This window comes from Alligator mississippiensis, chromosome 8 (assembly GCF_030867095.1).
Source record: "Alligator mississippiensis isolate rAllMis1 chromosome 8, rAllMis1, whole genome shotgun sequence".
In the NCBI taxonomy this organism is placed as follows: Eukaryota; Metazoa; Chordata; order Crocodylia; family Alligatoridae; genus Alligator; species Alligator mississippiensis.
In genome coordinates, this window is record NC_081831.1 from 69,555,632 (window position 1) to 69,568,119 (window position 12,488).

At 39.9% G+C, this 12,488-nt stretch overlaps 1 long non-coding RNA gene across 1 annotated transcript in view; it reads left to right on the forward strand.

Annotated features, from left to right (window-relative positions):
* The first annotated feature begins 385 nt into the window (after positions 1 to 385).
* The window catches only part of LOC132252230 (uncharacterized), a 52,318-nt gene continuing 40,215 nt past the window's right edge, over positions 386 to 12,488 (forward strand). Inside the window, exon 1 of the long non-coding RNA XR_009464128.1 lies at positions 386 to 656. This is a non-coding gene — a long non-coding RNA (uncharacterized LOC132252230). The remainder of the gene's footprint in view (positions 657 to 12,488) is intronic.

The window sequence follows — 12,488 nt, forward strand, 5'->3', positions numbered from 1 at the left end:
TTTCCTAACTGGGGATGTCTCATTAGTTTTTGCTTTTAGTGTCATCTGTCATACAATAGCAGATAACGTGGGAGCTTTACACATTCACGTGACTGTGGTGTGTTTTTATGTATAATTATAAACGGGCTCCTTTTGTGTTTTTCACAGAGTAGGTGAGATTAAATATAGCTTTTATCCTTAAACACAGGGAGAGCATTTCTATCGAATCCAGAGTTCTGTCTTCTTGTCATTTCAGCCCTACTGTTTCCTAAGAAGCAGGGCTGCTCTGTGATATAGAAGGTGGAGACTGGGAAGCTGGCTCTGCTAAGCCTTGCCTAATGCAAACTGCTTTAGTATGCACATCACATCATGCCAGCTATACTGCAGGGAGCAAGCAGTTATCGCACAAGCGTGCATCCTCAGAGCCAGGATAAACACTCCGTTACTCTCCCTCTAAACTGCTCTTCTGGGAGGGAGAGAAAATAAATAGGGGGAGAGAGAGAGGCATTTGAAGTAACCTTTTTAAGGAGGAGGCAGCAGCCAATAGAACCTTTTTCTTTTCTTTTTTTTTTTTCCTTCCACTTCTTACTAGAGAAATTCGTGTTATCTCAGCAATTAAGGAGAAGAGCCAGCGTCTAGGGTTCCAGACTGTGAGGGGAAGTAGCAACTTGTACCAGGTAGGAAGCCCTTTCATTCAACATCCTCTTTAATTCATATAGCTCAGTTACTACTTGCTATGTTACTATAGTGGGGCTGACTTCTGGAGACCTTGTGTTTGTTAGCCACCATTCCCTGAGTGAAAGGGACCTTGGGGAGCTTTAATTGCCAATGACCTTCAGGGTATTTCTTGGAAAGGCATTGATATACTTAGTGCTGGAAAGTAAGACAATCTATACTTTCATCTAACTGCTTAGAGGTGTGCATTCAGCATCAGGATGCAGCTGGTTGAAACTGCAGCTGTTACCATATACAAACCCATGTCACAAATGAGTAAAAATTAGCCATTTTATAATAACTGAAACAGCTGCTCTGCATATTTAGCAACAGTGCTGTCTTACTTTCCAAAACTTATTACCATAAATTCACTGTGTGCTATAAAGTAAGCAAATATGCTTTTGTGTATTCAAAGTTATTCTGACAGTTAATGTACAATTATATTTTCATAGTTACTCATGCATATTTCATCAAGACTTTATAAACTTTTCTGTGGCAGCCATGTCTTCTGTTGTGGATTGATGTTCCTGCCACTAAATTAATGAACAATTCAAATAATCGGAAGCCTTGCACTAAACTACATAAAACATAGAAGTAATTTCCAGTGGTACTTACTGCCAGGCAGAGTATACACCCTGCAAGGTGTAGGATGTGAATGTGGAGTGGGATAAAGAACTGAGTTTGGGGTTTTGGGGATTTCTTTGCTTGTGATGTCAGTAACAGGGCATTTTGGGATGGGGGGGTAGGGAGATGGGGAGCAAAATTGAAAACCCTATAATGTGCATTGAGATACTGAATTTTTTTCTTGATTTTTTTAAAAAATTTATTTATGTTGAATCAAATGAATCAATCTTTGCTTGACATTCACTTAACCTTTTCATTGTTTGATGGTCACGTGATTTTTAATAAGTTTGTTAAAAACAAGCAGTGACAATCTGGTATGCTCCCCTTTTGTTTTTTTATTTCACACCATGTTAAATTATCTTAGAGGCTAAATCCATCCTTAAGGGTCATGCTAACAGGCATCAAAAGCATGGACTCAGTTAAAGTTTTGATGTTCAGTGCTAAAACTGACTCTCTGTGGTTCTGAGTTGTGGTTGGGTCCTAGCCAAACTTTTATAACTTTGGTTTGTAAAAATCAAACTCTAGTGAATTCCCCAAAATAAAATGAAGTCTCTCTCTTTTTTTTAAAGCAGAAAGTGTGAGCAAGAATAGCAGGTGTCTACTTTCACTTTCCTCCAGTTAAATGAGACAAACTATTCTAAACTAGAAAAAGCATAGGCCCACTGATTTCACAGAAAGTCAGTACAGGTTGATATTAAACATGGTTCTCTCGTGTCTGACAGCATGCACACTACCTTTTGCTACTCCTCACTGCTTTATGTACTATTTGGAAAAGATCATCAGAAATAGCTTCATGAATGTGTTTGTTAAAGTTGAATTGTACCTTACGTGCTTGATAAAAAATGCTGAGAGAAAAGGCGTATATCCTGTAGCATTGCCCCCACACCTTTTTTTTTACCTTTGTCCTATTAGATTTATCCCAGCTAAAACAGTTGCTGTTCATCATTCATAATTGCATGTGATTTAAATTAAACCTATGGACTTTTGGCAGATTTGCAAATTAGGCAGGCAGCGTGAGGTTGAGGAGGTATGTGAGCAGTCTAATTTTAAGATCTCTGACACCAGTTGAAAGAATCTCTTCCTCAATTTCTTGTTTTTATTTTTATTGAGCTGACAGCTGGGTGTGCTGAGAAGACCAGCACCCTGAAGAAATCCCAGGTTTGTTTTTATATTATAGTTGGGGTTTTTTTTTAATATATTTTCCCTTTTGCACCAAGCTTCAGCCAAAATATTAGGGCCTTGTTACACCTTGCACTGTGAGTTGCACAAATGTTGATCAATGTTAGTGCTAGCTTGGAGTTTGGAGCCGTCACACCCTTGCTCTAGAAACTTTCTTGGTCTGTCCTGCACCTGCACAGCTCTGACTTCCTACTAGAGGCCTGGTGAGCAGGACTAACAGCTTTAGCTGTGAGTTGCCACTAGAGGGCTGGGGAGTCAGGATAGGCTTCTATCCCTGCTGTAAGGGTGGGGATGTGAGAGATCCTGGGATGCTGGAGGACTTTAACTTGGGCGGCACATCTCTGGGGAGTGGCCACATCTTAATGGAACAGGAGCTGGGTAGTGCTGATCAGAGAGAATCCTGCCCTGAAGAGATGTAACTTTGTGCTACATAATGAGTGCTTGACACCACTTTAATGTGCAGGCAATCTAAGGATTAAGAGCTCCAGGAGCTGCCCAAATTACCATGTAACAAGGCTTCAAAATTGGAGACAGAAAATTGACCACTGAGGTCTTAACCATTTTGGTATCTATTGCCATAAGAAGAATGCAATGAAGAAATAACCTTCTCTTTGTTCAAGGGGTAAATATTTGTGACACGTAATGCTCAGTGGGATTATTAATTAAGAGATGTTGGAGGAAAAAGTGGCAAGGAACCCAATGGCAAGTTGAAACTTTCAATAGGTGTCATTAGGAACTTTATTATTAACTACAAAGTGAGGAGAAGTTTTAGGCAAGCATGTTTTTTTTTTCCCCTGAAGTGTAAGTCACACTTATTCTTTTTCTAAAGATATTAAGGTTCTGTTAGGGGAGACATCCATCCCTGGCAGTTAGCAAAGTGAGGGATTTGACTTGTACTGTCTACATATATTCAAATAATCTGGGAGAATTCTCCAAGGTTTGTTATCCTGGTAGAAAAATTTACCCAGATACCCTGAACAGATATTTGAATGCTGAGTCTTTGAAGAGTAGAGAGCTTGTAGTGTTGATGCTGTACAGCCAGGGCACCCTGTGCACACATATTGGTGTGTGCTGCAGGTTCCCAAGACTGTCTGGTGACTGATGGCAGCAGTACACAGGGCAGTGTGGCTGAGCCAGAATGATGTGCCCCTGCAGCACAATGTGGGATTGTGAAGGGGATGTGATCTGCTCTGGAACAGTGGAGTCCAACAAGTGACACACTGTCTCCCAAGGACAAAGCATCCTGAGATGCTGGAGGACTCTGTAGTGGCTTCTCTCAGAAGAAAATGTATACAGACATTTGCTTTTCCATGAGAAACTCTCCTGGGAGTGATTTTAACCTTGGTTAACTCTTCCAGGAGAAATTGAGTGTCTATATATGGGCTCAATCTCTATCTGTTTTTCTTTTTGTCCAAACATTTGAGTTGGAAAGATTTGCCAGTTCGCACATTTGAAAGCTGCCATCCTGGAAAGAAGGGAGTATTTACAAAATTCAGCACCTCTGCTCTGCTGCTCACTTGATGTGCCACTTTAACCTTCCTGTGCCTCATTGGACTCCTCTGTAACGTGGATTCAGTAATAAACCTTTAAGTCTCACTATGCTTGTGAATGTCAACATTTCTAACTCTTAATCGTCTCCACAGGTTGGTTGCTGGTAGAAATATTCCTAGTTCCATTCTGTTGCTTTGTATTTGAGCATTTAATCTTCTCCCTGTTCCTGCTGGCAATAAAATATATCTTTCCTCACCCCCAACTTATAACTTGGGGACTTTAAAAGAGGGTGTTTGTTTCTGCTTTGTTTCATTGTAGATTGTGCTCCTGAAAGTTCACAGCACTGTAAGGAGCCTGTTAAGGCTGAAGGCTTCTATTCATTTACAGAACAGGTAGCAGAATTCAGTGTGACCTGGTGGAGATCACTGCTATGGCAGCACACCTATACTGGGACTTGCTAATGTCTGTCTCTGTGCCATCCTATTGTTTTCAGTGAGGCTTCTAATGGCTGGAAGGGTCCCTGCTAACAGACCTCTGTATAGGCAAAGGGACTAAATGAATAGTTTAGAATTAGTAGCCTATTCAGACCATGAATTCTTAGCTGATGGGGCTGAAAAAGAGGGCTGTTAGTGATGCTAAGTGGATACTTATCTACTGACTACAAGTGAAATGACTAACTCATGCCTCTTAGTTCACTAAACAGTTATATGGTAACCAATTTTGGTTGCCCCCTAACTTGGTTGGATTTGAGACTGGTCTTTATTACCTCTTAATAAAACCGCTGAGCCATCCAGTGCTAGTTGTTTGTTGGCAGTGTGGAATTGTGCCCGATCACATGAGGTGAGACAGGGTTAGATTACAAAGGGTGAGGATCACTTTGGCTGAAATGTGCATACAGAAGGTTTAGCTATAAATGTATGAGCCATTAGTACTACTTGGGGTCTTTTGATATTCCCCTGCAGTATTATTCTATTTCGCCAAAATATAAAATTGGACAGAAGGTAGAGTATATAGCAAACTTTATTCACCACCCATAGTATAAAGACTGTCATAAGAGATGGTGTGAAATCCAAGGCTTTGGCATAAATCAGAATTATTCTGGGTCCCTTGAGTGGCCATTATTTCTTGATCTCACTTTTAGTTTGCTTTTTTAATAAGCTTTTTGATTTTGAAGGCAAAACACTAAACATGTAACTCTAATAATGCATGACTTTGCAAAAGTATGAATGATGGTTCCATAGCAGTCTGATGTGTGCAGGCAAAAGCCTTTACCATCTTTCTGAACACCAGATATGTTCATATTCAGAGGTCTATTCCATTGACTATTGATTTAAAACCAGGACTATCGGCCTGCATTCTTTTTTTAACCTTCAGTACTATTTTTTTTTCAAGATAGAAATTTAATGACAAAGGACTCCTTACGGTTAAAATTTCGGGTAGAGGTAATAGCGGCGGGGGGAAGGGACAGAGTTAATAGCACAGATGACTAATGCTGGGATCAGTTGCCAACTTAAGTGAAATAGCAAGTTACTAAACAGTGCACAACTTTTGAGATTTATTTAGGCAATAATCCCCAAGAAACCAATCATTACTAGCAATTAACTGCTGGTTTGTTAGTTCACTATGGCCCATTAATGCTCTAACAAACTGATTGTTAACTAAAGTAGCAGGAGTAGCAAATTTTGAGGTGGCTATTTGATCTTACCCTGTGTCTTCTATGTGGCATAGCTCTTCCTTTATCTGCTTCTCCTCACACTTTTCAGCAGCTAGGGAGTAGTTAACTGATTTCCCCAATAAATTCCTCTTTGTTAGGTCAGGGTAAAACCTGGGACATTCAGGCTGGATTTGTAAAAAAACAAAAAACCCATGAGAATATAATAAACACAATCCTGAAGTTCTGTGGACCGTCATTGCAGTATCTCCTAACCACATTTTATATGTGATGCAATTAGCCAAAGAGATTTTTTTTTTTTTTACTCTTTTCTTTCTTAAATTAAATTTATAACATTAAATCGAAACAAGAGTGCATGAGTTTGCCTTCAAGAAAATCCCAGGTGTAGAACTAAAAATGAAAGTTCATAAATTGAAGGATTAGGAAATACATTAAAAATTATATGTTATAAATGTAGATTTTATCTAGCCAGGGCATTTTGGTGTTCTCATTCTCCTCGGGATGTTCACATCCCCAAATGACTTTAGGTATCTGTGAGTACAGTATAATGAGGAGAAACCTAGAAAATAAATGGCATACTGAGTGGACTCCTATCTTAAGAGCTTCCTGTTTCATTCAGTTTACTTTTTCAATAGCCAGAAAAGAGAAATAGAATAAATAACACCATTTCCTTATAAATAACACGAGCTGCTTTCTCTTGGTTTCTAATGTTTGCAAGATACGAAAATAGTCAATAGCTCAGTATAAATGTGGGTGCATTGACTTTTAGCTAATGGAATTGAGGTGGGCGGCTCCACTAGGCTGATTAGAAGCATCACAAAATATACCTCGGTACAAGGAAATGAAGAGAGATGGATTCAGGTCAGTATCTAATGAGTCCATATACGGCATGCTTACATTTTAGGCAGGAGAAAACAAGATTCTATACAGATCACCTATTTAACTCGGACTAAAAACCTGCCATTGGTTTATGCGAATCTTTACTCTGATTTTGATTTGGTTCAGGAAATGTACATTTTTTTTTTTAAATAAAAAGGAATGATCCGAAGCATATTTGTACCTTTGGAAGATACACGAGCACAAACCTTGTCAACAGCATTTAGCATATCTGTATGACAGTAGTAACCTTGCACTGTGGAGCTGACCAGAGATCAGTGTCCTCCTTTTCTTTCATGAAAGAATCTGACAGCTTCAGTTTTTCAGAAAGGGGAGATAGGGAAGAGGGCTTTGTAGTGTTGTGTAATTGAATTATATACAAGTAACCCAAATTGTCACTCTGAGGAATCTTTTTAGATGTCCTCATCTGGTCAGTTAAGGGAACCGTGCGGTTCACTGCAATACCTACAAGATGTTTATCAGTATGAGGTGACCATTAAAGAGGCAAATGGATGCAGGATGAGCTTTGAAACTCAGGTAAGAAAATTTGTCCTTGGGAATATGCAAACCATTGACTATATGTTCTTTGTGTGTGTGAGGCTTGCCTCAGTGTCAGTTAGGTGTACCCACCAAATGGATAAAGGAAACATTAGATAGAGGCAGTAAAGGTAAAAAGAATAGCAGAGCAAATATCCCTATTTTTCAGTTTTTCTGTCTTTAAAATTACAAGTTTTTCAATGAGGCAGGTTTTACTTCGTAAAGCACACATACTGAAGTTCTGCCATTAGTTATTTGTTAAATAGAAGGTTAATCGTGACGTTACTCTGGAATGGCTGGAGCATTTACCTATGTTTGTCTAGAGAACACCTGTCAGATATATAGTAAAGCTTGATTCAAAAGCCTGTGCATAACAGATTGAGGTCTCTTGGTCTGCAGAAATGACAGACTGCTGTTCCCTCTCACTTGGAAAAAAATGCTAGTGTAGAACAGCCAAAGAGAAGACAGTTCACATAGGGCAGGAATCTGATGGCCTCAGTCAGGTTGACTAGCAGTGTATTTGCATGCGGTCCTGTTGGAATTGAGCAGCATCGCTCACAAGGTAAGGTGCTACTCGGTTTAAGTAAGAGTATCTGTTTCTGGCCTGTGCAAATTAATTATATGACCTTTAAATGCTGCAATACTTGTAATTAGTGTCTCTTTCACTGTAATGATAGAAAATAATCCCCTAGGATTAACATTTTACAGAAGAGGGCATAATTCATGCAGAATGACAAGGGAATTGCATGTCTCATTCTCATGACCACCCAAGGAGTCTGATATGATTTTATTGCAATGGAAACCAAAGGTTGCTTACTAGAAGCTGAATTACCACCTCTCCTGAAGTTTTGCATGTTACTTGCCATTGGATGTCTCTACACTCCACAGAAACACAGTCCCCTCCAAATGGGATTGTAGTCAGAAAAGTACCTTTGAAAAACCAAACCAAACAAAAAACGCTACTTTTTTGTGCTGCTGTGAGTTATGACTGGTAACTGAATTTAACCACCATCTCCTTTACACATGCACACTAACCTGACAGTGTTGCTACCTCTGCATTTTCTAGGGCATCCCGTCTTCTGTTGTATTTATTTCATGCTGTTTGGTGTGTGCTGTTGATTTATAAGAGCAACAGGAAACTCTAGGTGCCTTTGGTATAGTATCTAAAACATATATATATTCCAACCTTGCCAGAAGGTGGGCCTGGCAACATGCCCTATAATAAGAGCTGACAATCTCGGAGGTAGGCTGTGTTGAAAGGGGGTGCCACTACTTCTGTGTATTGTCCATCACAGAACCATTGTGGGCGTGAGGCCGATAATAAATAACAGTGTAAGAACAAGTCCTCCTTCCCATGTGCTCCCTGTTTGTCCTTGAGTCACATCTGCTTACTTAACTCTCACAAACGTGTGTTTGGAGCGCTGAACAATGGAGACCAAATACAGCAAAGGCAGGGTGAGATTGATTCTGTTCTGCCTCGCGCATCAACAACAAAGCATGCCTAGATATGCTGTACAAGTAATAACAGAAAATAATATTAATAAAAAACTGTCAGCTTAGTTGCAGAGGCTGTTCTTGGTGATGATGTGCTGGCGAGGGGGAGAAAGCAGAGTGTGATTTCTCAGAACCCAGCTGGGCTTGTGGTAGTGACAGCTCCAGAGTCTTGCAGAATGAGCATATGCAATATGAAAATTGGAAGGTAAAATCCATAAAGCCAGTGTCAAAGAGCTCAGAGGGCTTGTGGAAGTCAAAGACAACACATATGTCCTGACCTACACTTCCACTTCCACAGCTTATCAGAGATGGAAGAGTGGCCAGCTCCCCACCACCTCACAGTTGTCGCTGTGAAGGTGTGGATATATGGACCCAGAGGGGTAATGCTGTCAAAGAAAGACTTGCTGTGCTAGATAGAAGCCACATAAGTTGCCCCCTGACCTGTTGCTTTGCCTGTTGCACCCCTCCTTTCATTGCAGCCTTTCAATACTACAAACTAATTCCAGGCAGTGATGATAAATACAAAGCTAAATAGCTAGGGGTCAGCACCTGTATGAATGTGGCTATATTGCTTCCACTTCAGGGCCTGGTGTGCACAGCTCAATTATCTCAGTATATCGGATATATAAAGTATATACGCCTTGCCTTGTGTTCACATACTCTGTCACTTTATATAGGCTTAAAATATCATTCTAAAAACTAGATACAGAATTAAAAAAATACTCCAAAGGGGGTCTAGGTGTTTGCAGAGAGAGCTTACCATAGCTGGCTTCTGTTTCTATGACGTTAACAGACTCTACCACAGCCCTAAATGTGATAGCCCTTGATGCAGGTATTCAGCTCAATTTTGTAAAAATATTTTTCCTTGGTTGTTGTACTTTTCAACTTCTGAAAATGTCCATCAGCAGTAGGGCTAGTTGAATAATTTGGACATAATTAAATTGGAATACTTAGATAACTGCAATTTCATCATCAATTTCTGTGGGAAATTACCATTTTATTTTTTGTTGCTCTTTGTTCAGTGGTTTGTGTGGGTTTTTTTTTTATCATTTCAAGTTTTATATTAAGTGATAATTTACTATTAGCAAAAATAAAAATGGAATATTTTGACAAGATTAAAAATAAATATGCCTGGAATATTTTGTTGGCCTCACAGAAGTGAAATTCTGGTCATGGTCTTTCCAGTGATGTTTTTGTAAGGCCCCATCTACATTTCAGGTGTGATTAACCAATTAATCATGTCTTAAGTTGTCACTCAGCCACATGTTCAATCAATTAATGGCATGATAGAAAGAGGAATAAGCTACAAAGTTATTCCACAAAATATGTAGAATAACTTTGTAGCTGCTTCCTATCACACCATTAATTGAACATTTGGTTGGGAGCCCCATCAGCTGATCAGCGCTCCCAGCTGGGGGGGACCATATGCACCCCCAAGCCTGGGAGCTCCCAGATGACAGGACTCCCAGCTGGGTGGGGGGGGCACACACCCCCACAGCTGGGAGACTGCAGCAGGGGCACCCCATGCACCCGTGTAGCTGGGAGACTGCAGCTGCTGCGATCTCCCTGCTGTGGGGATGTGTAAGGTGCCCCCACATCTGGGAGCTCCATCAGCTGAGGGGGCTCCCAACCACAGGAGCTTGTTTCTAGCTGTGGAGGGGGAGCCTGGGATCCGATTCATGTAGCATGGCAGGAGGCACAATTGTGTTGATTGTGCATTCGATCCCAGTGCACCTTTACTTGCACATGTAGAGGCGCCCTGAGAGACTGCATTTTTAGAGGTCAAATAGTTATCCATTTTCTGCCACGCATTATTGAATGCTAGACTGACTGTTTAGTATATCCAGCAAAGTTCTCCTCTGTGCCTGACACAAGTGACTTCTATCCGTTGATCTGATTCCAGAAGTCCCACATTCCCAAGACATTTCTCAGTTTGTATCCAGAATCGCTAAACTGTACACTTGTAAAAGCCACTACAGTCCTCATTATAGGAGAAAACTCATCCAGATGATGCATGTGTTTTGGGTGTATGAAGACAAGCTTTTCCCTTGTAAATTAACCCCTTGTGGTAACTGAGCAAAAAATACCCGTCCCTCAATTTTGTTTTTTATGATTGTGGTTTCATTTTCTTCTTCATTAACTGCATGCTTTAATTCCAAGCATGCTATAGAGAAAACTGACAGGAACTAGCTTTAGTGGCCCAAGATATTAAACCATTTTTACTGCCCTGACTTTGCAGTTCTTAGCAGATTTATAGTAGGATGCATACTCCCAGAGTCTGTTTCTCTTTCTGGTATGGCAGCCGAAATATTCTTTCCTCTTGTGTGGGCTTCTAGTCTGCAAAATTCTATTAGATGCCTTAACAGGAAGTTGTAATAATAAATTATTAAAAAATTAAATAATATTATTATATTAGGAAATAAAACTGAATTTTTTCTGAACTCACAGAAGGATTATAAGCTTTCTTTGTATCTTCCCTTTGAAACAGTGTAATGGAACTACAGAGGGAATTTTTAAATTAAAATGAAGCTTTGTTTGTCTGAGAGAGGTCCTACAGCTTAGATGTTGTGGATACAGTCAACAAAACAGGCACATTAGATATTTTTTGTGGCCCTGGAAGAGGCTTGCTGATAGACTCAGGTGAATCTACTGGGATACTTAGGGAAAAATTCAGTTTTTCTCATTGTCTATCAGTTAATAATACTTCCATTTGAAATGTATGACATTTGCTTAATTATTATTTTAATTTTGTTTTAAAGTCATGGTTTCTTGAGGGTCCAAAAGTTGTTTGTGAATGTCTAGAAAATAAAATTTCTGCATACTAGAAGCAGTACAGCTGTATCAGCCAGCTGCTCTACTGCTGCTTAACTGTCCTATAGAAGATGTTAACACTAACATGACTTATGTTGTTTTTGGTGCCTGCGCTAGCTCTGGTTCCGTGAATGGCCAAAGAAATGGCTTTGGGTTCTTATACAGCTGCTTTCAAATCTAGCATCTCTGGTTCTACTCTGTAGTTTTTTCATAATGCCAAATGGATGGAGAGAAAGGTCTCTAGGTCTTAGCTTCCCCAGAGTACAGGCATCTGTCCTATTTTGCACAGCCCTGGGTTTAGAAAAGTACTGGCGGGAGGGGAACGGACACATGGCTTTTTTTACCTCTTCTCCCAGATCACTAGTCCCTGCACTGTAACTGCTCCTTTTGCAATCCATCTGTAGGAAGGTGGTGGTGAGATTTTTTCATTCTCCTCCCCAAAAAGTTGAAATGTGGATTATTTGATCCCATATGGATGTTGCAAGGCTACTTAAATATGCCAAAGACCATAAACACACTTACATTTGATCCTTGCATTATAGAAGGAAAAAAATGTACCCTTGCCTCTATTCTTCAGTCTTGCCTTGACAGTTGGTGCTCATGTGGGCATAATATTCACAAAATTCAGGCCACAAAAATGTGCTGTAGTATTGGCTTGGGCTGGGTAAATTTCAAAAGTTTTAAGTGCTTACCTAACAGTTCTGAAATCCTGATGACTAGAAATCACAGCATTTCGAAAATATATTCAATGGGGCTGTAAAATACCATGAAAACAACCATTCTCAGGATATTTAGTCATTTTATGCTTCTGATTCCAACTGGAAGTAGAAAATGCAGCAGCAAGAAAAATAAAAAGGGGGGAAATGTCTCTGACATACAAAAGAGATGCATTATGAGGGATGGGAGAAAGCGTCTATCAGTTCTCATGCTGTCTAAACAAGACTATTAAATCAAAAAATAAATTTGAGGGCTTTTCAGCGGCCATCAGAAGCTGAAATGTGCTTTCATTGGCCATAAAGTTAGTGTACTGGCTATACTCGAAGGGGAGGAGTTTCCATTGCACCAAAATGACACAAACATTACTGCTATGAGTCAGAGAGCCTGATTACAA